At 48.8% G+C, this 23,742-nt stretch overlaps 1 protein-coding gene and 3 long non-coding RNA genes across 6 annotated transcripts in view; 1 reads left to right on the plus strand and 3 right to left on the minus strand.

Moving 5' to 3' along the window:
* The window catches only part of PDZD9 (PDZ domain containing 9), a 185,056-nt gene that overhangs the window by 95,782 nt on the left and 65,532 nt on the right, over positions 1-23,742 (plus strand). The gene's annotated exons all lie outside the window — the stretch shown is intronic.
* Positions 5,820-7,238, minus strand: LOC119942481. The gene is made up of 3 exons (XR_005455362.1): positions 7,038-7,238; positions 6,509-6,805; positions 5,820-6,214 (listed from the first exon to the last, which is right to left on the minus strand). It is a non-coding gene; the product is annotated as an uncharacterized LOC119942481 (long non-coding RNA).
* On the minus strand, positions 11,497-15,474 carry LOC119942482. 2 transcript variants are annotated; one of them, XR_005455363.1, is made up of 5 exons: positions 14,790-15,474; positions 14,322-14,440; positions 13,189-13,351; positions 11,978-12,925; positions 11,497-11,624 (listed from the first exon to the last, which is right to left on the minus strand). It is a non-coding gene; the product is annotated as an uncharacterized LOC119942482 (long non-coding RNA). The 2 variants fall into 2 exon arrangements; XR_005455364.1 differs by having other exon boundaries at positions 13,189-13,368.
* LOC119942492 lies at positions 16,013-22,287 on the minus strand. Its single transcript, XR_005455374.1, has 3 exons — positions 21,876-22,287; positions 17,138-17,256; positions 16,013-16,163 (listed from the first exon to the last, which is right to left on the minus strand). It is a non-coding gene; the product is annotated as an uncharacterized LOC119942492 (long non-coding RNA).

Consider the following 23,742-nt stretch of genomic DNA (forward strand, 5'->3'; position numbering starts at 1 on the left):
TAGTCGTTGGCTCAGTGACCCACTGGGGCAGGAACACACGAGGTCGGTGCCCGAGTGACCCAAGGAGTCACTGGGAGGTCAGGGCGGTGCCCGAGTGACCCAAGGAGTCACCGGGAGGTCAGGGAGGTGCCCGACTGACCCAAGGAGTCACCGGGAGGTCAGGGCGGTGCCCGACTGACCCAAGGAGTCACCGGGAGGTCAGGGCGGTGCCCGACTGACCCAAGGAGTCACCGAGAGGTCAGGGCGGCGCCCGAGTGACCCAGTGGGCGGAGTCCATTCTGCCCCTCAGCCTCGTGTATTCCCCTTCCCCACAGAGGACTCCAACAGGAAAAAAAGCCGCTCATTTCCTGCCTCTTCTGTTCAACCCCATGAATTCTGCCTTTAGATTCATTCATTCATTCAATCGTATTTATTGAGCGCCTACCGAGCGCAGAGCACTGTACTAAGCGCTTGGGAAGTACAACTCGGCAACATAGAGTGACGGTCCTTACCCCACAACAGGCTCACAGTCTAGAAGGGGGAGACAGATAAAGCAGAACATGTAGACGGGTGTCCATCAGAACAAATAGAATTAAAGCTCTATGCACATCATTAACAAAATCAATAGAATAGTAAAATATGTACAAGTAAAATAAATCGAGTAATAAATCCGTATATATATATGCAAGTGCTGTGGGGGTAGGGCCAGGGGGATGTGGAGGAGGAGAGGAAAAAGGGGGCTCAGTCTGGGAAGGCCTCCTGGAGGAGGTGAGCTCTCAGTAGGGCTTTGAAGGGAGGAAGAGAGCTAGCTTGGCAGTTGTGTGCAGGGAGGGCATTCCAGTCCAAGATAGCCAAATAGCCCCTGAAAATGGCTCATCTATTGCAGATGCTGAACCCTGTTCATCTGTATGCCACCCAAGACAGTTCTAGGAGTTGTCTGTCATGAATAGTTTAATAACAATGATGGCATTTGTTAAGTGCTTAGTATGTGCAAAGCACTGTTCTATGCACTGGGGGGATACAAGCTAATCAGCTTGTCCCACACGGGGCTTATAGTCTTAACCCCCCATTATACAGATGAGAGAACTGAGGCCCACAGAAGTTAAGTGATTACTCAATTTCACACAGCTGACAAGTAGTGGAGCAGGGATTAGAACCCATGACCTCTGACTCCCAAGCCCGGGCTCTTTCCACTGAGCCATGCTACTTTCATCAAACTAATGATCATACTTAAAAAAAAACCCCAACAAACTCCCCCCCACCCAAACCACGAATGAAAAGGGCTTCATTTCCTGCCCTGTCCCTATGGTCTCCTTTCGCATTCCTTTCCCTTCTGTGTCACCTCGGGCAACTGCATTTGTCACCTCTAAGCTGATTACTAAGTAGCAGCGTGGCTCAGTGGAAAGAGCATGGGCTTTGGAGTCAGAGGTCATGGGTTCAAATCCCTGCTCCACCAATTGTCAGCTGTGTGGCTTTGGGCAAGTCACTTAACTTCTCTGTGCGCCAGTTACCTCATCTGTAAAATGGGGATTAAGTCTGTGAGCTCCCCAAGGACAACCCGATCACCTTGTAACCTCCCCAGAGCTTACAACAGTGCTTTGCACAGAGTAAGCACTTAATAAGTACCATTATTATTATTATTATTACTAAGTGTTCGGAAGGCTACAGAACAGTCAATAGACGGGATCCCTACCCATAAGGACTTTTCACCAACACTGGGGGAGACAGACAGGAAAGGCAAGTGGAGAAGCAGCAGGGCCTGGGGGCAAGAGTACAGGCGTGGGAGTCAGAGGACGCGGGTCCTAATCCCTGCTCCGCCGCTTGCGGGGCCTGTGTGACCTCAGGCCAGTGGCTTAACTTCTCTGGGCTACGGTTCCCTCGTCTGTCAAATGGGGATTCAGACTGGGAGCCCCATCTCTGGACTGGGCTGTGGCCGACCCGCTTACCTCCCAGCAATCCCAGCGCTTAGAACAGCGCTAGGCACATACTAAGTGCTTAATAGCTGCCACGACCATCATTATTACTATTATTAAATGAGGGGAAGCGATGGATTATACGGAGATGTTTAGCAGGCATTTTGGTCCCCTAAACTGCAGGCGGCAGGACCTACCTTTCCCATATTTAACCAGCGGTGTTGGAGCCATGTCCCCCGCAGGTCAAGGGGCCAGACGAGATACCCGACTGGGCTTTTCTGGACAAACTGGGCAATTAGTCTCTCTCAAAACTAGAGACCCGGCAAAAACTAAGGGTTTTTTTTTCTTAGCCTCGGGCCATCAGTAGTAATAATCCGAATAATCATGATAATCACCGTGGTATCTGTCAAGTGCTGACTATGGGCCAGGCACTATACTGAGCGCTGGGGTGGATGCAAGTAAATCGGGTCAGACACACGGTCCTTGTCCCCTTTGGGGCTCACGGTCTCAATCCCCATTTGACAGAAGAGGTGACTGAGGCCCAGAGAAGTGAAATGGCTTGACCAAGGTCCCACAGCGGAACAGCGGCAGAGCCGGCTTTACACCCCATGACCTTCGGACTCCCAGGCCAGTGCCCTATCCACTACACTCCCACGGGCCATTAAACCAAGGGAGTCGTCCACACTGTGAACTCTACCTTGGACCACGAAGAAGCGTGGCATAGTGGAAAGGGCACGGGCTTGGGAGCCAGAGGCCGTGGGTTCAAATCCCAACCCCGACACCCGACTGCTGTGGGACCTTGGGCAAGCCACTCGACTCCTCTGGGCTCCTCCTCAGTCAACGCATATGTAAATTGGGCATTTGGACTGTGAGCCCCAAGTGGGATAACCAGATAAGCTCCTATCTACCCCAGTGCTTACAACAGGGCTTCGCACCTGGTGAGCGCTTAAAGGGTACCATCGTTATGATTCTAAGAGAAGCAGCCTGACAGTGGAAAGAGCACGGGATTGGGAGTTAGACATCGTGGATTCCAATTCCAAATTCCCACACTTGTCCGCTGTGTGACTTCGAGCTAGTCACTTAACTTCTCTGGGCCTCAGTTACCTCATCTGTAAAATGCACATGAAGACTATGAGCCCCATAGGGGACAACCTAATCACCTTCTATCTACCCCAGGGCTTCAAAGAGGGCTTGGCACTATCATAAGAAGCGCCCAACAAATACCATTACTAGGATTCTAAGAGAAGTGGTCTGGCTCACTGGAAAGGGCACGGGATTGGGAGTCAGCGGTCGTGGGTTCGAGTTCCAGATTCCCGACACTTGACTGCTGGGTGACTTTGGCCGAGTCACTCCACTTCTCTGGACCTCAGTTACCTCATCTGTACAATGGGGATTAAGACTGTGAGCCTCACGGGGGACAACCTCATAACCTTCTATCTACCCCAGGGCTTACAACAGGGCTTCGCACCAAGTAAGCGCTTAATAAATACCTGCATTATTATTATCATGATGATTACCAGCTCTCCTGGAAGTTGGCAGAGAAAAGAAAAACTAATTTCTATGGAAGTAGGGGCATCTAGTGCCATAGTGTCCTTCCACTTTCCCCACACACCATTTTGGCTGGCTCAGGAGTTGCCAAATATCAGTTTACTGGAAAGCCCTCAGGAAGGGCTGCTGCCTTCAATTTCCTTTGTGCGAAGAGGCGTTTTAGTCAGTAGCCCTGAAGCCTCTGTCTTCTTTACCTGTGCAGACACTATCTCTATGAACCATATGGAGACCAAATCCACAAACCAAGGAAGACTATCAGGTGTGAGATGGGAGTTTAACATGTTTTATTCACTAACATAGTGTTTTGGGGAAGAACAGGTTTTCTGGGAATATCTGGAAGGGGCTTGGGGGTGGATCTAGTCGGGGGGGGCGGGGGCTCAGGGACAACCCCAGGCCCAAGAAGACATCCTGAGCCTTGGGTCTGGGGGAAGTGGGGAGTTGGGGTTAGGGTGCAGTCAAGAGTGCTTCAGGGTTGTTACCCTTGGGTGGGCAGGCAGTTGAGAGTCCAGGGGGAAGTTACAGCTGGCTGGGCTGGAGGGCTGGGGTTCTCAGGGTGCAGTCCGGCATGCTTCAGGATCGTTTTCCCAAGACGGGCGGTGCAGAGTCCAGGAGGAAGTGCAGAGCTGGCTGGGCTGGAGGGCTGGGGTCCTCAGGATGCACTCCGGAGTCCTTCGGGCCGTTGGGAGTCCAGGGAGAGGATAGAGCCGGCTCGGCTGGGGTCCTCCAACAGGCTGTGGTCCTCGAATGCTGGGGTGCTGTGGAAACAACCCTTTTTTACTTTTATTTTAGGGGAGAAAGGGAAGGAGGAGAAAGGGAAGTGGCTGGGGAAAAGGGAGGGGATGTGAAGAGGGGAATAATAGAGAAGGGGTCCCCAGCAACACCCTCCTCCCTGCCCCACCCTCCCCTGCACTGCCACTGTCCCCCCTGCAGTGGGTCTCCCACTGAGGAGATCAGGGGGCACCTAGTGGCAGTGCCGCAGTGGACTTCCATCCTCCGTCCCACCTCCTCAGGCCCGGTCCGTCGCCTCCCTCTTCCCCCGGGACCCTCTCACCGAGATGTCCTTACTTCCCCCCACCGCCCTGCAATGAGGGGCAGCAGGGACGGCGGCCACGATCCCGTGAATTGTCCTTCTTGGTCCGCGGCACCTTCACCTCGTCGTTTCCCCCGCATCTAGGAACACTGATCTTCTCCTCCCTGTGTGTGGGGAACAAATATCCTACCGGCAGATTCTGAAGCGGAAAAGTTAACACAGGGGTAAAGACGCCGACATTCACTGAGGCAACACTTGCCAGCTCCCAGAGCCACCAAGAGGAAGGATGGCCCTTCCACCCACCCTTCACGGGGACGGACTGATATATTTTTCTATCTTCCGGACGGCACTTACCTCTGCTCCTACCGGGACCTACCTCATCCAGGCAAGACCCAGTCCAGAATAGCAGCTCCCGAATCTGTACTGACTCAAAACCTTGAGAACAAAACACTCAACGTGTCAGACATTCTTAAACCAAGCATATGAAGTCAAGCTGTTTGGAAATTGCACTGAATTAATTGTCCCTTGACGTTTTGGGGTGGTCTATAGTGTTACAGTCAGTATGAGTTCATAAAGCCATTTACCTAATCACGTTAGAAAAGGCAGAGATAAACCTCCCCGTCTGGGGACTTCGAATGCGTGGAATTTTTTTATTTTTTTCGGTAAATCCGAGGATATCCCAGACGTCCACGTTCAATGGAATGAGTGTGCTGCGTATTTATATGTCAATTATTTTATATGTCAATGATTTTAATATTTACTTTAATTTTAAACTATTTTATTGTATTTTATTCTCCTGCCGGGAGTTGCGCTTTGCATTTATTTTGATTTTATTTAGCTATTTTATTGACTTTTAAAATGCTGGTGGGATGGATTGAGTAAATCTCTTAGTTGTTTCATATCACTTGAATGTGAGAAAAATAACATTCCATTGACCATGGAGTTGGTCAACCAGGATCTAGAGAAGGTCAAGGAGTTCTCTCCGATGTGCTTTCATCATACGGGTTAGAAACTGTCATCCTGATGAAACACTATAGAATTTTGAAAGGTATTTCCCTGTCAAACTGGACAATTGATTCACATGGAAAATGAGCCTTCATGGTCAAAATGGAGCAGGTCTACCCTCTCTGAAAACCAGAAGGCTCACGAGAGAGATATCCCAGATGGTCTGTCAGGCTAATCTCTGGGTCCAGAAGTGCGGCCATAAAGACCAAATGGGGAGATTTCTAGGACAGAGGGACCGTGCTTTTCAAGAGATTCTGCAAGAAGAGAACCTCTTCTTTGCCCCTGCACAGTTTCTTTGGGGTTTCCCCCCTTCCCGCCCCCGGCTCCCCCCGACCCCACCACAAACACCAGAGTAGGCAGGATGGGAGATGATGGATCAAATAGGAGAGTTCGGCCTGAAGCTACTCTCTCCCTCCTCACCCCTTGGGCCTTGAAGACCCAAGGAGGGAGAGCCATCGTTGTCCTTTTAGGAGGACAGGCTGTTTTACATGAGCCTAAGTTTTTCAAGAATGTAGCACCAGGAAAAATCCCTCCTCCTCCCCACCAAATTTTCTTTTCTTGCCCTCCAAAATCCTGGACCAGAGGCTCCAGACTGAGCCTTGGGTCCAGAACAGTTTCATCTTAACCAGTAGCTGGATTTGTTTTCTCCAAACCCAACCATCATCTGATTTTCCTTCAGCCTCTACTCTTCTGGAGATGAACATTCTCTGGAGTGTTTCTTGAGTTGCGCCGGCTGGCCCTATAGGGAGAGGGAAAATACAGTTCCGTTCTTTATTGCCCACTTGCGCAGATGTCTAGTACTTAGATTCAGGAGTTACAGTAGCTTGATTTGCCTAACTCTTTCTCCTTGGTAAAGCTTGGTTAATGTTTGGGCAGTGAGGCGAGGACCCAGATTTCGTTCGTGCCCCGATATTTCACCCAACGCACCAAATGGGAAAGGGGAACAATCACCTAGAAGAAACGGAATCCCAGCTGTTGTACTCTAAATTACTCCCTTTCCCAATGAACCAGATGTTCCGCAAGGGTTGCTTACCCGTTTTTCTCTCTGTCATTTCCAAACTGAACCATAGCGGCTCTTAAGATGCACGATCTACAGAAGAGGCAGGAGAGTGAATGAATAGCTGAAAATCGGGTCTCAGAGCAGGCTGCAAACCACTAGGCTCAATTCAGGGAAGGATGGTGGCCAGATCACTGATCCCGGAGCACAGAGGAAACGAATCGCTTGATCCCAACTGAAAACCAAACTCTTTGGCACTCTAGGGCAAGCTGACAGGGAGACTGCCTAGGCGAATCCGATGGGATAATGTAGCCCACCTCAACCGGAAGCCACCTGCAATGTGGACCGGACGAGCCATCATTTCCACGTAGGTCTGAATGCTACTTCAACCCTAGCAAAGCGTTGCAACAGATGTTTTGTGATTTCAAAGAATTCCCAGACATGTCTCGATAGCAACTTGCTAAGCAGCGTCGAGCACCCGGGGAGCGACCGGGACACAAAAGCATCCCGGCATTCCCAAGAACCAAAAACCCGGCCCGCTCCCACTAGCAGTCCAATTTCCTACCTGGTTAGTTGGCACGGAGTGCTTTGATGACTTTGTCCACGGTTGAGAGGGCGGAGCAGGCAGAGTGGACGGAAAAGCGTGAAAACTCTTTTAGGGATTATTAGGGGGAATTAGCATGAGGCTCTTCACCCAAGTCTTATCTCTTTGTGCTCTCTCTCTCTCTCTTTCTTCCTGCAACAACCCAAGCCCAAGTTCTCCTTTTCCACCTCACACGGTTTGCATGAAGCAAAGTTCTCCTTTTCCACCTCAAATAATCTCCTTGGAGGCCTTGAAGACCTTACACAGAGAAGGAAAAGACGGAGATGCTTTGCGAGAAGCACAGTTCCCCTTTTCCACCTCAGATAATCTCTTTGGAGGCCTTGAAGGCCTTAGGTAGAGAAACCAAAGCTGCTGATGGTTGGCAGGAACCACGTTTCTCCACTTTTACCTCGGATATTCTCTCTTCTGGCCTTGAAGACCTTAGGGAGAGAAATCTAAGCCAGAGATGGTTGCATGAAGCAATCTTCTACTTTGGCACCTCATATAGTCTCTATTCATTCTCAATGAAAAGGCCTTGAAGGCCGGAGGTGGAGTAATGCAGAGGAGGTGTATCCGCGTGAAGAAAATTTCCCTCTCTTGTCACCGCAAATGGTCTCTTTCAAGGCCTTGAAGACCTTGCAGAGAGACAAGAAAGCTGGACATGGTTTGCATGAAGCCTATTCAGCCTTCTTCATCTCCTCTATTCTCTTGGATGGCCTTGAAGACCTTGGGGTGACCAATAAGCAGGACAGTTTTGGCAGGAAGAAAAATTCTCCCTTTTTAAGGCCATACCTTCTCTTTTCAGGCCTTGAAGACCTTGGATAGGGACATAAAAGCTAGAGACGGTTTGCATGAAGCAATTTCATCTCTTTAAGTCTCATATAATCTCTTTGATGGCCTTGAAGACCTTGAGGGGACCAATAAGCGGGACAGGTTTGGCAGGAAGCAAAATGCCCCTTTGAAAATGCCATAGAGTTTCAGGCCTGGAAAACCTTAGTTAGAAACCTGAAAGCAGGAAATCGTTTACATGAAGCAAGTTTTTCCTTTTTCACTGGAAATACCTACTTGCTTGACCTCCAAGACCTGAGGTAAAGAAAAGACATCCTGGAGACATTGTTTACATAGGGCAATTTTCTCTTCTTCGAACTAAATTAATCTCTTTTCTGGCCTTGAAGACCTTAGGTAGAGAAAATCACAAGCTGGAGATTTGGCCATGAAGCAAATTTTCCCTTTTACACCTCCAAGATTTCCTTTCTTTCTCAAATCCAAAGGCCTTGAAGGCCAGAGGTGGAGTCAGGAACAGGAGTTGTATCTGCAAGAAGCCAATTTCTCCTTTTGCCCCTCACATATTCTCTACTGAGGACTTGAAGAACTTAGGCGGACCAAGAAACTGGAGGATTTTGCGTGAAGCAAAATCCTCCTGGTTTTTAACCCCACATATTATATTGGCAGGCCCCGAAATTGTTACGTAGAGAAAACAGAGCGGGAGACTTTTTGGGTAAGGCAAATTTCCTCTTTTTCACCTCAAATATTCCCTTTTGTGGCCCTGAAGACCTTAGATAGAGAAAGAAAACTGGAGATGATTTCCTTGATGTAAATTTCTTTCTCCTTGGCACCGCAAAAATTCTCTCCTAAGGCCTTGAAGACCTTCAGTAAGGAAATGAGATCTGGGGAATTTTTCTACAAAGTCCATTATCCCTCTTACACCCCAAATAGTCTTTTGAAGGCCTTGAAGACCTTCGGTAGGGAAATTAATTCTGGAGAATTTTTCTATGAAGTGAATTTCTCCTTTTACACCCCAAATACTCTCTTTTCCGGACCTTAAAGGCCTTCGGGGAGGCAAATGAAATCTGGGGAATTTTTGAAAGAAGGAAATGTCTCCCTTTTCACCCCAAATAGTCTTGTGAAGGCCTTGAAGACCTTCGGTAGGGAAATGAAATCTTTGCATGAAGCAAATTTCTCCCTTTTCACCCCAGTCTTGTGAAGGCCTTGAAGACCTTCGGTAGGGCAATGAAATCTGGGGAAACTATGCATGAAGCAAATTTCTCCCTTTTCATCCCAAAGAGTCTTGTGAAGGCCTTGAAGGCCTTCAGTAGGGAAATAAAATCTGGGGAAGTTTCGCATGAAGCAAATTTCTCCCTTTTCACCCCAAATAGTCTTGTGAAGGCTTTGAAGACCTTCAGTAGGGAAATGAAATCTGGGGAATCTTTTCATGAAGCAAATTTCTCCCTTTTCCTCCCAAAGAGTCTTGTGAATGCCTTGAAGGCCTTCGGTAAGGAAATGAAACCTGGGGAATCTCTGCATGAAGCAAATATCTCCCTTTTCAACCCAAAGAGTCTTGTGAAGGCCTTGAAGACCTTCGGGAGGGAAATGCAATCTGGAAAATCTTTGCATGAAGCAAATCTCTCCCTTCTCACACCAAAGAGTCTTGTGAAGGCCTTAAAGACCTTCGGTAGGGAAATCAAATCTGGGGAATTTTTGCATGAAGCAAAGTTCTCCCTTTTCATCCCAAAGAGTCTTCTGAAGGCCTTGTAGACCTTCAGTAGGGAAATGAAATCTGGGGAATTTTTACATGAAGCAAATTTCTCCCTTTTCATCCCAGAGAGTCAGCTGAACGCCTTGAAGACCTTTGGTGGGGAAATGAAATCTGGGGAATATTTGCGTGAAGCAAATTTTTCCCTTTTCACTCCAAATAGTCTTCTGAAGGCCTTGAAGACCTCCGGTGGAAAAATGAAATCTGGGGAACATTTGCATTTCTCCCTTTTCACCCCAAAGAGTCTTTTGAAGGCCTTGAAGACCTTCAGTAGGGAAATAAAATCTGGGGAACTTTTGCATGAAGCAAATTTCTCCCTTTTCACCCCAAATAGTCTTGTGAAGGCCTTGAAGACCTTCAGTAGGGAAATAAAATCTGGGGAAGTTTTGCATGAAGCAAATTTCTCCCTTTTCACTCCTAAGAGACTTGTGAAGTCTTTGAAGACCTTCAGTAGGGAAATGAAATCTGGGGAAGTTTTGCATGAAGCAAATTTCTCCCTTTTCCCCCCAAATAGTCTTGTGAAGGCTTTGAAGACCTTCAATAGGGAAATGAAATCTGGGGAATCTTTTCATGAAGCAAATTTCTCCCTTTTCCTCCCAGAGTCTTGTGAAGGCCTTAAAGACCTTCGGTAGGGAAATCAAATCTGGGGAATTTTTGCATGAAGCAAATTTCTCCCTTTTCATCCCAAAGAGTCTTGTGAAGGCCTTGAAGACCTTCAGTAGGGAAATGAAATCTGGGGAATTTTTGCATGAAGCAAATTTCTCCCTTTTCATCCCATAGAGTCAGTGGAAGGCCTTGAAGACCTTTGGTGGGGAAATGAAATCTGGGGAATATTTGTGTGAAGCAAATTTTTCCCTTCTCTCTCCAAATAGTCTTCTGAAGGCCTTGAAGACCTCCGGTGGGGAAATGAAATCTGGGGAACATTTGCATGAAGCAAATTTCTCCCTTTTCACCCCAAAGAGTCTTGTGAAGGCCTTGAAGACTTTCAGTAGGGAAATAAAATCTGGGGAAGTTTCGCATGAAGCAAATTTCTCCCTTTTCACCCCAAATAGTCTTGTGAAGGCTTTGAAGACCTTCAGTAGGGAAATGAAATCTGGGGAATCTTTTCATGAAGCAAATTTCTCCCTTTTCCTCCCAAAGAGTCTTGTGAATGCCTCGAAGGCCTTCTGTAGGGAAATGAAATCTGGGGAATCTCTGCATGAAGCAAATTTCTCCCTTTTCACCCCAAAGAGTCTTGTGAAGGCCTTGAAGACCTTCGGGATGGAAATGCAATCTGGGAAATCTTTGCATGAACCAAATTTCTCCCTTTTCACACCAAAGAGTCTTGTGAAGGCCTTAAATACCTTCGGTAGGGAAATCAAATCTGGGGAATTTTTGCATGAAGCAAATTTCTCCCTTTTCATCCCACAGAGTCTTCTGAAGGCCTTGAAGACCTTCAGTAGGGAAATGAAATCTGGGGAAGTTTTACATGAAGCAAATCTCTCCCTTTTCATCCCAGAGAGTCAGCTGAAGGCCTTGAAGACCTTTGGTGGGGGAATGAAATCTGGGGAATATTTGTGTGAAGCAAATATTTCCCTTTTGACTCCAAATAGTCTTCTGAAGGCCTTGAAGACCTCCAGTGGGGAAATGAAATCTGGGGAACATTTGCATGAAGCAAAGTTCTCCCTTTTCACCCCAAAGAATCTTTAGAAGGCCTTGAAGACCTTCAGGAGGGAAATGAAATCTGGAGAATTTTTGCGTGAAGGAAATTTCTCCCTTTTCACCCCAAAGAGTCTTTTGATGGTCTTATGTAGGTAGGTATATAAAAACAGGAGATTGTGGGCATCAAGAAAACTCTTTCTCTTTTTCCTCTTCCTTCCTGGCTCTAAAGCCCTAGGGTAGAGCACTACATTAGATTTGAGCCTAAAAGGGTTTTCCCTTTATCCATCTCTTGCCGCATGATCTGGAGCGAAGGTCTTCTCTCACTGCAGTCTTCATTCCTCCAATAGTCTGGGAGAAGCCGAGACAACTGTTGGTTTGGAATTCAGCCTGCCGTCCTGGGGTGGAGAAAGAAAATCCCTTCATTAGTGTTATCTGCAGAGGTAGAGCGACCCACAATGAGCCTGGCATCCTTTGTCAAAATATCCCTAAAGACGATTGCGTGGCTCCTTCACTGCCCTGAGCGGGTGGGCCACGCACGACTCCCTGGCCTTTCACATTTCTACAGATCGGCGTGCCCAGAGATAACACTTGGTTACTCAGGGAAGGATTCCAAGCTGCAGCATGGGATTGTGAGAGCATCGCCCCCAGCTTCTGACAAGATAACTCTTCCCTTTGGCGGGCCTGGAGAGGGCTGTCTAGCTCACTCATCCCCCCCACCCCCAAATCCTTCCCTCCTGGCTTCACAGACCCCTGCTGCTGCTGCTGCCAGCATCTATTCATCTGGCCCTCCTCACGCTCCCGTGGGTAGGCTTCCGCTGACGTCTGAGACCGCAGCTCTGCAGCTGTGTGGATGCTTGGTGGATGGGGCGCTCCCAGAAGTTGGCAGGTGAAGTCTCTGAAAAAGATCCACCTGGGTTAGAGCACAGTCTAGACCACCATTTCCAGAAAGTACAGGAGGATTCCTTGTGCAGATCACCTTCGGAATCACACCTTTAGAGGATCTGCAAGAATTTTCTTTGCTCTCTCTTCTTTGACGAATCCAAACCTCAACATGGAATATTAACCCAATCCCAATGGTCAGGCGAGTGAACTGTCCTAAACTGGGAAGCATTGTCTGAAGACTTTTTATTCACTCTTTTTTTAGGAGACCTGTGGTAAATTTCCCTTGGAAATTTACAGTAAGGGTCAGTTTTTTCATCTCCTTTTAAATAGCCTCACAGTACTAGGTATTTAATCTCTCTTTCATTTTCCTTATTATTTCTTCCTAATGAAAGGCTCCCCGACCCTGCCGTCTCTCTCCCCTGACTGAATTTTAAGGAGGAAAAGCAACATCCTAACCAGAGTTCTTTCGCCTGAAAATGGAATGGGGAAATATTCTGTGAGGAAAAGTCCAAATATCTTTTTCATCTTGAATAAAAAAATGAGAGAGAGAGAGAGAGAGAGAGAGAGAGGGAGAGAGAGAGAGACGGAGACCTAACAGAGTTAAAATCATTTGACACGAGCAGTAAATGACCGTTTCCAAGTGTGTCTTGGTTAGTCTATGATTAGATACTTATTTTTTCCCGATGGACAGGTCAACTCCCATCTTCTTTCAGGTTGTGCCAGTATCCACTTGTCAGCTTGACCCCTGATCACGTCTTCCTCATCCCCTCCCTCGTTGGTGTAGCTGTCAGTACAGACTCCCTCCAGGAGGGATCTACAAGGCAACTCGATGTTTATGCCAGGGGATGAGAAATGACCCGGTGGACTCTGCCCTGTCTTGGGATTCCTTATTAAGGATAATAAAATTCTTTCATAATTTCCTCTCCCAGGAAAAAGGAAATCTACAAGTTTGATCAATCAATCCAACTCCCCGGATACACAGGTGGACAGTCCCTCCCTTCCACCCATAACGTGCCTTCTGTCTCCCCAGGAGCCCGGATACACTCACTTCCCACCAAAACGATGAGTTTCTCCTACCATTCTGCTAGTCACGGCGGCTGCCCTGATCTCCCTGGCCGGCTTGGTTCAGGTTCCGCTTTGGTGGGTATCGGGGTGGTCGGGACAGTCAAGCCTCCTCCTTGCTGCTCTGGTGCTTCTCCTCATCACCGGGACCCTCGGCTGGAGGGGGCACTGCCGGTTTCTGAAGAGAGGCCAAACCTTGGTTGGAACACAGAGCAACAACAGGGCTTTTCTAGGGAACAGCAGAAATAAATTCCTTTGCTGAAGCCATGTTAATTCACATGGCTGCATGACATGGAAGTCTTTTATTCTCTCTCTCTCTCTCTCTCTTCCTTTTTCTCTACTGATCGAAACCTCACAGGGATAAGGATCCCAATACCAGTAGTCAGGAGAGAGTGAGAGCCATTAAATGATGAGGGTGGGGCGTTTGGGGCGGTGGTTGAGAGGGCCGGCATTGAATAAGACATTTGTTTTGCCTTCTAAGGAAATACGAAGTAAGGAGACTGACAGTAAAGTTCAGTTTTGCCAACTTGCATTTCCCATTCTTGGGGTGTGGCGAAATTCATTGGGGCTGGAAATACACTTTTTCCCCCCGGAGGATCTGGCTAGTACGTGAAGAAAAACTTCCTCACGGGTCAGGAGGTGTGGCAATCATTGCTTTCTTTTAGAGATTGACCCCTCCCATTCTCTTCTCAGACAGATCCGGGGGCCTCAGCCTGACTAGAGCCCTCATCCTCTCCTCTGGCCCAGCGCTCTCTGAAACGGATCCTTTCAGGATAGAGATGAACGACTGACCCAACCGAGGAGTTGGAATTAACATTTGGAATGAACCGCTTGGGGAAACAAACTCCACCCGCTGGGCGTCATTTCAGAGTCGCTCATACCGGCGGTTCATCCCTCTTTTCACCCCAAAGAGTCTTTTGAAGGCCTCGAAGACCTTCGGGAGGGAAATAGAATCTGGAGAAGTTTTGCGTGAAGGAAACGTCTCCCTTTTCACCCCAAAGAGTCTTTTGAAGGCCTTAGGTAGGTAGGTATATAAAAACAGGAGATTGTGGGCATCAAGAAAACTCTTTCTCTTTTTCCTCCTCCTTCCTGGCCCTAAAACCCTAGGGTAGAGCACTACATTAGTTCTGAGCCTAAAAGGGTTTTACCTTGGTCCATCTCTTGCCGCATGATCCGGAGCGAAGGTCTTCTCTCACTGCAGCCTTCATTCCTCCGATAGTTTGGGAGAAGCCGAGCCAACTGGAGGTTTGGAATTCAGCCTGCCGTCCTGGGGTGGAGAAAGAAAATCCCTTCATTAGTGTTATCTGCAGAGGTAGAGCGACCCACAGTGTGCCTGGCATCCTTTGTCAAAATATTCCTAAAGACAATTGCGTGGCTCCCTCACAGCCCTGAGCGTGTGGGCCGTGCACGGCTCTCTGGCCTTTCACATTTGTACGGATCAGCGTGCCCGGAGATAAAACGTGGTTACTCAGGCAAGGATTCCAACCTGCGGCATGGGATTGTGAGAGCATCGCCCCCAGCTTCTGACAAGATTACTCTTCCTTTTGGTGGGCCTGGAGAGGGGTCTCTAGCTCACTCATCCCCTCCCAAAACCCTTCCCTCCTGGTTTCACAGACCCCTACTGCTGCTGTCAGCATCTATTCATCTGGCCCTCCTCACGCTCCCGTGGGTCGGCTTCCGCTGACGGCTGAGACCGCAGCTCCGTGGATGCTTGCCGGATGGGGCGCTCCCAGAAGTCGGCAGGTGAAGTCTCTGAAAAAGATCCACCTGGGTTAGAGCACAGCCTAGACTACCGTTTCCAGGAAGTACAGGGGGATTCCTGGTCCAGATCACCTTCGGGAATCACACCTTTAGAGGATTTGCAAGAATTGTCTTTACTCTCTCTTCTTTGACGAATCCAAACCACAACATCGAATATTAACCCAATCCCGACAGTCAGGCGAGTGAACCGTCCTAAACCGAGGAACCTTGTCTGAAGACCTTTTATTCATTCTTTTTAAGGAGACCTGTGGTAAATTTCCCTTGGAAACTTACTGTAAGGGTCAGCTTTCCATCTCCTTTTAAATAGCCTCATAGTACTAGGTATATAATTTCTCTTTCATTTTCCTTATTATTTCTTCCTAACGAATGGCTCCCCGACCCTGCCATCTCTCTGCCCTGACTGTAGGCAAAGGAGGAAAAGCAACATCCTAACCAGAGTTCTTTCGCCTGAAAATGGTTTGAGGAAATATTCTGTGAGGAAAAGTCCAAATATCTTTTTCATCGTGAATAGAAAAACTAGAGAGAGAGAGAAAGAGGGAGAGAGGGAGAGAGGGAGGGAGAAGAGAGAAATGGAGACCTATCAGAGTTCGAATCATTTGACACGAGCAGTAAATGACCATTTCCAAGTGTTTTTTTTGGTTAGTCTACGATTAGATACTTATTTTATCCCGATGGACAGGTCAACTCCCATCTTCTCTCAGGGCGTCCCGGTCTCCACTTGTCGGCTTGACCCTCAATCACTTCTCCCTCGTCCTCTCCCTCGCTGGTGCAGCTCTCGGTACAGAGTCCCTCCAGGAGGGATCTACAAGGCAACTCCATGTTTACGACAGGGGATGAAAAGTGACCCAGTGGATTCCAGCCTGTCTTGGGGATTCCTTATTAAGGATAATAAAATTCTTTTGTAATTTCCTCTCCCAGGAAAAAAGAATTCTACAAGCTTGATTAGTCAATCAAACTTCCCGGATACACAGGTAGACAGTCCCTCCCTCCCGCACATAACGTGCCTTCTGTCTCCCCAAGAGCCCGGATCCACTCATTTCCCTCCAAAACGACGAGTTTCTCCTACCATTCTGCTAGTCCCGACGGCTACCCTGATCTCCCTGGCCGGCTCGGTTCAGGTTCGGCTTTGGTGGGTGCCGGGGTGGTCGGGACAGTCAGGCCTCTTCCTTGCTGCTCTGGTGCTTCTCCTCATCTCCTGGATCCTCGGCTGGAGGGGGCACTGCCGGTTTCTGAAGGGAGGCCAAACCTTGGTTGGAACACCAACTGACAAAGGGGCTTTTCCTACGGAACAGCAGAAATAAATTCCTCTGCCAAAGCCATGTTAATTCACATGGCTGCATGACATGGAAGTCTTGTATTTTCTCTCTCTCTCTCTCTCTCTCTTCCTTTTTCTCTACTGATCGAAACCTCAGAGGGATAAGGATCCCAAGACCAGTAGTTAGGAGAGAGTGAGAGCCATTAAATGATGAGGGTGGGGCGTTTGGGGCGGGTGGGGCGGCGGTTGAGAGGGCCGGCATTGAATAAGACATTTGATTTGCCTTCTAAGGAGATACGAAGTAACGAGATTGACAGTAAAGTTCAGTTTTGCCAACTTGCATTTCCCATTCCTGAGGTGTGGCAAAATTCATTGGGGCTGGAAATACACTTTTTTTCCACAGGAGGATCTGGCTAGTACGTGAAGAAAAACTTCCTCGCAGGTCAGGAGTTGCGGCAATCATTGCTTTCTTTTAGAGATTGACCCCTCCCATTCTCTTCTCAGACAGATCCGGGGGCCTCAGCCTGACTTGAGCCCTCATCCTCTCCTCTGGCCCAGCGCTCTCTGAAACGGATCCTTTCAGGATAGAGATGAACGACTGACCCAACCGAGGGGTTGGAATTAACATTTGGAACGAACCGCTCGGGGAAACAAACTCCACCCGCTGGGCGTCATTTTAGAGTCGCTCATACCGGCGGTTCATTCCTCTTTCCACCCCAAAGAGTCTTTTGAAGGCCTTGAAGACCTTCAGGAGGGAAATAAAATCTGCGTGAAGGAAACCTGTCCCTTTTCACCCCAAAGAGTCTTTTGAAGGCCTTAGGTAGGTAGGTATATAAAAACAGGAGATTGTGGGCATCAAGAAAACTCTTTCTCTTTTTCCTCCTCCTTCCTGGCACTAAAGCCCTAGGGTAGAGCACTAAATTAGTTCTGAGCCTAAAAGGGTTTCACCTTTGTCCATCTCTTGCCGCATGATCTGGAGCGAAAGTCTTCTCTCACTGCAGCCTTCATTCCTCCAATAGTCTGGGAGAAGCCAAGCCAACTGGAGTTTTGGAATTCAGCCTGCCGTCCTGGGGTGGAGAAAGAAAAGCCCTTCATTAGTGTTATCTGCAGAGGTAGAGAGACCCACAAGGAGCCTGGCATCCTTTGTCAAAATATCCCTATGGACGACTGCATGCCTCCCTCACAGCCCTGAGTGTGTGGGCCGTGCACGGCTCTCCGGCCTTTCACATTTGTACGGATCGGTGTGCCCGGAGATTAAAAGTGGTTACTCAGGCAAGGATTCCAACCTGCGGCATGGGATTGTGACAGCATCGCCCCCAGCTTCTGACAAGATTACTCTTCCTTTTGGCGGGCCTGGAGAGGGCTCTCTAGCTCACTCATCCCACCCCCAAACCCTTCCCTCCTGGTTTCACAGACCCCTACTGCTGCTGCTGCTGCTGCTGCCAGCATCTATTCATCTGGCCCTCCTCACGCTCCCGTGCATAGGCTTCCGCTGACGTCTGAGACCGCAGCTCCGGGGATGCTTGCCGGATGGGGCACTCCCAGAAGTCGGCAGGTGAAGTCTCTGAAAAAGATCCACCTGAGTTAGAGCACAGTCTAGACCACCGTTTCCAGGAAGTACAGGGGGATTCCTTGTCCAGATCACCTTCAGAATCACACCTTTAGAGGATTTGCAAGACCTTTCTTTACTCTCTCTTCTTTGACGAATCCAAACCTCAAAATGGAATATTAACCCAATCCCGACAGTCAGGCGAGTGAACTGTCCTAAACTGGGGAACCTTGTCTGAAGACTTTTTATTCATTCTTTTTTAGGAGACCTGGGGTAAATTTCCCTTGGAAATTTACAGTAAGGGTCAGTTTTTTCATCTCCTTTTAAATAGCCCAACAGTACTACGTATTTAATTTCTCATTCATTTTCCTAATTATTTCTTCCTAACGAATGGCTCCCTGACCCTGCCAACTCTCTCCCGACAGTATGTAAAGGAGGAAAAGCAACATGCTAACCGGAGTTCTTTCGCCTGAAAATGGATTGGGGAAATATTCTGTGAGGAAAAGTCCAAGTATCTTTTTCATCTTGAATAGAAAAATTAGAGGTGGGTGGAGGGCGGAAGGAGAGAGGTTGAAAGAGAGAGAGAAGAGAGAGACGAAGACTTACCAGAGTTCAAATCATTTGACACGAGCAGTAAATGACCGTTTCCAAGTGCGTTTTGGTTAGCCTATGATTAGATACTTATTTTTTCCCGATGGACAGGTCAACTCCCATCTTCTCTCAGGACGTCCCGGTCTCCACTTGTCGGCTTGACCCCCGATCACGTCTCCCTCGTCCTCTCCCTCGCTGGTGTAGCTCTCGGTACAGAGTCCCTCCAAGAGGGATCTACAAGGCAACTCCATGTTTACGACAGGGGATGGGAAGTGACCCAGTGGATTCCATCCTGTCTTGGGGATTCCTTCTTAAGGATAATAAAATTCTTTTGTAATTTCCTCTCCCAGGAAAAAAGAATTCTACAAATTTGATTAGTCAATCCAACTTCCCGGATACACAGGTGGACAGTCCCTCCCTCCCACCCATAACGTGACTTCTGTCTCCCCAAGAGCCCGGATACACTCATTTCCCACCAAAATGATGAGTTTCTCCTACTATTCTGCTAGTCACAGCGGCCGCCCTGATCTCCCTGGCCAGCTCGGTTCAGGCTCGGCTTTGGTGGGTGCCGGGGTGGTCGGGACAGTCAAGATTCCTCCTTGCTGCTCTGGTGCTTCTCCTCATCTCCTGGACCCTCGGCTGGAGGGGTCACTGCCAGTTTCTGAAGAGAGGCCAAACCTTGGTTGGAACACAGAGCGACAACAGGGCTTTTCTAGGGAACAGCAGAAATAAATTCCTTTGCTAAAGCCATGTCAATTCACATGGCTGCATGACATGGAATTCTTTTATTCTCTCTCTCCCTCTTCCTTTTTCACTACTGATCGAAACCTCACAGGGATAAGGATCCCAATACCAGTAGTCAGGAGAGAGTTAGAACCATTAAATGATGCGGGTGGGGCGTCTGGGGCGGCGGTTGAGAGGGCTGGCATTGAATGATGATGACACCCAGATCTACATCTCTGCCCCTGCTCTCTCCCCCTCCCTCCAGGCTCGCATCTCCTCCTGCCTTCAGGACATCTCCATCTGGATGTCCGCCCGCCACCTAAAGCTCAACATGTCGAAGACTGAGCTCCTTGTCTTCCCTCCCAAACCTTGTCCTCTCCCTGACTTTCCCATCTCTGTTGACGGCACTACCATCCTTCCCGTCTCACAAGCCCGCAACCTTGGTGTCATCCTCGACTCCGCTCTCTCATTCACGCCTCACATCCAAGCTGTCACCAAAACCTGCCGGTCTCAGCTCCGCAACATTGCCAAGATCCGCCCTTTCCTCTCCATCCAAACCGCTACCCTGCTAATTCAAGCTCTCATCCTATCCCGTCTGGACTACTGCACTAGCCTTCTCTCTGATCTCCCATCCTCGTGTCTCTCTCCACTTCAATCCATACTTCATGCTGCTGCCCGGATTATCTTTGTCCAGAAACGCTCTGGACATATCACTCCCCTCCTCAAAAACCTCCAATGGCTACCGATCAATCTGCGAATCAGGCAGAAACTCCTCACCCTGGGCTTCAAGGCTCTCCATCACCTCGCCCCCTCCTACCTCACCTCCCTTCTCTCCTTCTACTGCCCAGCCCGCACCCTCCGCTCCTCCACCACTAATCTCCTCACTGTACCTCGCTCTCGCCTGTCCCGCCATCGACCCCCGGCCCACGTCATCCCCCGGGCCTGGAATGCCCTCCCTCTGCCCATCCGCCAAGCTAGCTCTCTTCCTCCCTTCAAGGCCCTGCTGAGAGCTCACCTCCTCCAGGAGGCCTTCCCAGATTGAGCCCCTTCTTTCCTCTCCCCCTCGTCCCCCTCTCCATCCCCCCGCCTTACCGCCTTCCCCTCCCCACAGCACCTGTATATATGTATATATGGTTGTACATATTTATTACTCTGTTTATTTATTTATTTATTTATTTTACTTGTACATTTCTATCCTACTTATTTTATTTTGTTGGTATGTTTGGTTCTGTTCTCTGTCTCCCCCTTTTAGACTGTGAGCCCACTATCGGGTAGGGACTGTCTCTATGTGATGCCAATTTGTACTTCCCAAGCGCTTAGTACAGTGCTCTGCACATAGTAAGCGCTCAATAAATACGATTGATTGATTGATTGATTTGATTTGCCTTCTAAGTAGATACGAAGAAAGGAGACTGACACTAAAGTTCAGTTTTGCCAACCTGCATTTCCCATTCCTGGGCTGTAGCGAAAATCATTGGGGCTGGAAATACACTTTTTTTCCCACAGGACGATCTGGCTAGTACGCGAAGAAAAACTTCCTCGCGGGTCAGGAGTTGAGGCAATCATTGCTTTCTTTTAGAGACTGTCCCCGCCCCTTCTCAGACAGACCCGGGGGCCTCAGCCTGACTTGAGCCCTCATCCTCTCCTCTGGCCCAGCGCTCTCTGAAACGGATCACTTCAGGATACAGCTGAACGACTGACACAACCGAGGAGTTGGAATTAACATTTGGAATGAACCGCTTGGGGAAACAAACTCCACTAGCTGGGCGTCATTGCAGAGCCGCTCATTCCGGCGGTTCATCCCTCTTTTAATAATAATAATGATAATAATGGCGTTTGTTAAGCGCTTACTATGTGAAAAGCACTGTTCTAAGCGCTGGGGGGGATACAGCGTGATCAGGTTGTCCCATGTGGGCTCACAGTCAATCCCCATTTTACAGATGAGGGAACTGAGGCTCAGAGAAGTTAAGTGACTTGCCCAAGGTCACACAGCAGATATGTGGCGGAGCCGGGATTCGAACCCATGCCCTCTGACTCCAAAGCCCGTGCTCTTTCCACTGAGTCTTCACGCTGTGAAGGCCTTAAAGACCTTCGAGAGGGAAATAAACTCTGGAGAAGTTTTGCGTGAAGGAAACGTCTCCCTTTTCACCCCAAAGAGTCTTTTGAAGGCCTTAGGTAGGTAGGTATATAAAAACTGGAGATTGTGGGCATCAAGAAAACTCTTTCCCTTTTTCCTCCTCCTTCCTGGCCCTAAAGCCCTAGGGTAGGGTACTACATTAGTTCTGAGCCTAAAAGGGTTTTACCTTGGTCCATCTCTTGCCGCATGATCCGGAGCGAAGGTCTTCTATCACTGCAGCCTTCACTCCTCCAATAGCCTGGAAGAAGCCGAGCCAACTGGAGGTTTGGAATTCAGCCTGCGGTCCTGGGGTGGAGAAAGAAAATCCCTTCATTAGTGTTATCTGCAGAGGTAGAGCGACCCACAATGAGCCTGGCATCCTTTGTCAAAATATCCCTAAGGACGATTGCATGGCTCCCTCACAGCCCGGAGTGTATGGGCCGTGCACGGCTCTCCGGCCTTTCACATTTGTACGGATCGGCGTGCCTGGAGATAGAACGTGGTTACTCAGGGAAGGATTCCAGCCTGCTGCATGGGATTGTGAGAGCATCGCCCCCCGCTTCTGACAAGATTACTCTTCCTTTTGGCGGGCCTGGAGAGGGCTCTCTAGCTCACTCATCCCACCCCCAAACCCTTCCCTCCTGATTTCACAGACCCCTACTGCGGCTGCTGCTGCTGCCAGCATCTATTCATCTGGCCCTCCTCACGCTTCCGTGCGTAGGCTTCCGCTGACATCTGAGACCGCAGCTCCGCAGCTGTGTGGATGCTTGGTGGATGGGGCGCTCCCAGAAGTCGGCAGATGAAGTCTCTGAAAAAGATCCACCTGGGTTAGAGCACAGTCTAGACCACCGTTTCCAGGAAGTACAGGGGGATTCCTTGTCCAGATCACCTTCAGAATCACACCTTTAGAGGATTTGCAAGACTTTTCTTTGCTCTCTCTTCTTTGACGAATCCAAACCTCAACATGGAATATTAACCCAATCCCGACAGTCAGGCGAGTGAACTGTCCTAAACCGGGGAACCTTGTCTGAAGACTTTTTATTCATTCTTTTTAAGGAGACCTGAGGTAAATTTCCCTTGGAAACTTACGGTAAGGGTCAGCTTCTTCATCTCCCTTTAAATAGCCTCATAGTACTACGTATTTAATTTCTCTTTCATTTTCCTCATTATTTCTTCCTAGCGAATGGCTCCCCGACCCTGCCATCTCTCTCCCCTGACTGTATGTAAAGGAGGAAAAGCAACATCCTAACCGGAGTTCTTTCGCCTGAAAATGGTTTGGGAAAATATTCTGTGAGGAAAAGTCCAAATATCTTTTTCATCTTGAATAGAGAAATTAGAGAAAGAGAGAGGGGAGGGGGGAGAGATAGAGATAGAGAGAGGGGGAGAGAGAGAGAGAAGAGAGAGATGGAGACCTATCAGAGTTCGAATCATTTGACATGAGCAGTAAATGACCATTTCCAAGTGCTTTTTGGTCAGTCTACAATTAGATACTTATTTTTTCCCGATGGTCAGGTCAACTCCCATCTTCTCTCAGGGCGTCCCGGTCTCCACTTGTCGGCTGGACCCCCGATCACTTCTCCCTCGTCCTCTCCCTCGCTGGTGCAGCTCTCGGTACAGAGTCCCTCCAGGAGGGATCTACAAGGCAACTCCTTGTTTACGCCAGGGGATGAAAACTGACCCAGTGGATTCCAGCCTGTCTTGGGGATTCCTTATTAAGGATAATACAATTCTTTTGAAATTTCCTCTCCCAGGAAAAAAGAAATCTACAAGTTTGATTAGTCAATCCAATTTCCCGGATACACAGGTAGACAGTCCCTCCCTCCCACCCATAACGTTCCTTCTGTCTCCCCAAGAGCCCGGATACACTCATTTCCCTCCAAAACGACGAGTTTCTTCTACCTTTCTCCTGGTCACGGCAGCCGCCTTGAGCTCCCTGGCCAACTCGCTTCAGGTTCGGCTTTGGTGGGTGCCGGGGTGGTCAGGACAGTCAAGATTTCTCCTTCCTGCTCCGGTGCTTCTCCTCATCTCCTGGAGCCTCGGCTGGAGGGGCACTGCCGGTTTCTGAAGGGAGGCCAAACCTTGGTTGGAACACAGAGAGGCAACATGGCTTTCCTAGGGGACAGCAGAAATTCCTTTGCCAAAGCCATGTTAATTCACACGGCTCCAAGACATGGAAGTCATTTCTTCTCTCTCTTCCTTTCTCTCTAATAATAATAATAATTGCATTTATTAAGCGCTTACTATGTGCAAAGCACTGTTCTAAGCGCTGGGGAGTTTACAGGGTGATCAGGTTGTCCCACGGGGGGCTCAGTCTTAATCCCCATTTTACAGATGAGGTAACTGAGGCCCGGAGAAGTTAAGTGACTTGCCCAAAGTCACACAGCTGACAAGTGGCGGAGCCAGACGTTGAACCCATAACCTCTGACTCCATAGCCCATGCTCTTTCCACTGAGCCACGCTGCTTCTCTACTGATCGAAACCTCACAGGGATAAGGATCCCAATACCATTAGTGAGGGGAGAGTGAGAGCCATTAACTGATGAGGGGGGGGCGTCTGGGGCGGGGGGCGGCGGTT

The sequence above is a fragment of the Tachyglossus aculeatus genome, chromosome 21 (genome assembly GCF_015852505.1).
Source record: "Tachyglossus aculeatus isolate mTacAcu1 chromosome 21, mTacAcu1.pri, whole genome shotgun sequence".
NCBI classification, from domain to species: Eukaryota; Metazoa; Chordata; class Mammalia; order Monotremata; family Tachyglossidae; genus Tachyglossus; species Tachyglossus aculeatus.